The sequence below is a fragment of the Pteropus alecto genome, unplaced genomic scaffold (genome assembly GCF_000325575.1).
Source record: "Pteropus alecto unplaced genomic scaffold, ASM32557v1 scaffold74, whole genome shotgun sequence".
NCBI classification, from domain to species: domain Eukaryota; kingdom Metazoa; phylum Chordata; class Mammalia; order Chiroptera; family Pteropodidae; genus Pteropus; species Pteropus alecto.
Genome location: NW_006436291.1, coordinates 390,532 through 390,815, shown reverse-complemented (window position 1 = coordinate 390,815; position 284 = coordinate 390,532).

The following is a 284-nucleotide window of genomic DNA, read 5'->3' as shown; positions in this document are numbered from 1 at the left end:
GGGCGCCCCCCTCCGGGCTCCAAGGGCCAGGCTGGCGTCTGAGTTGGGGTGAGCAGATCACAGGAGGCTGCAGCCAGGCCCCCCCCAGTGTCCCCCACAGCACCCCCCAGAAACCACACGCAGCCGTCACTTTATTTAGCTGTTTACTACAGTGGTTAAGTGGAGACAGCCCACGTGGGAACCCACACGCCCCCTCCAGAGAGCTGGAGCCTGGTCCCGAGGCTGCGGGGCGGCCCCTGGTGCAGCCCGAACCCCTGCAGCAAGGTCTCCCATCCCAGGAGGGC